The sequence below is a fragment of the Grammomys surdaster genome, unplaced genomic scaffold (genome assembly GCF_004785775.1).
Source record: "Grammomys surdaster isolate TR1022 unplaced genomic scaffold, NIH_TR_1.0 252, whole genome shotgun sequence".
NCBI classification, from domain to species: Eukaryota; Metazoa; Chordata; class Mammalia; order Rodentia; family Muridae; genus Grammomys; species Grammomys surdaster.
The window spans coordinates 1,054,102-1,054,387 of NW_021604693.1; the positions used below are offsets into that span (position 1 = coordinate 1,054,102).

At 40.2% G+C, this 286-nt stretch overlaps 1 protein-coding gene across 3 annotated transcripts in view; it reads left to right on the plus strand.

The window, feature by feature from the left end:
• The window catches only part of LOC114627341 (leukocyte immunoglobulin-like receptor subfamily A member 5), a 27,618-nt gene that overhangs the window by 1,397 nt on the left and 25,935 nt on the right, over positions 1–286 (plus strand). The gene's annotated exons all lie outside the window — the stretch shown is intronic.

Consider the following 286-nt stretch of genomic DNA (forward strand, 5'->3'; position numbering starts at 1 on the left):
TTCAAATGATATGATTTTAACTAATGTACAACCATTTAAATGGTACCAGGGGTCATAAAGATATCTTCTTGAAAATTCATTATATATTTTGGGTATATTCACCCCACCCATCACTATCTGCTACTTTCTCTTCTTCTTCCTCTTCTTCTTCTTCTTCTTCTTCTTCTTCTTCTTCTTCTTCTTCTTCTTCTTCTTCTTCTCCTCCTCCTCCTCCTCCTCCTCCTCCTTTTCTCCTTCTCCTTCTCCTTCTCCTTCTCCTTCTCCTCCTCCTCCTCCTCCTCCTCCT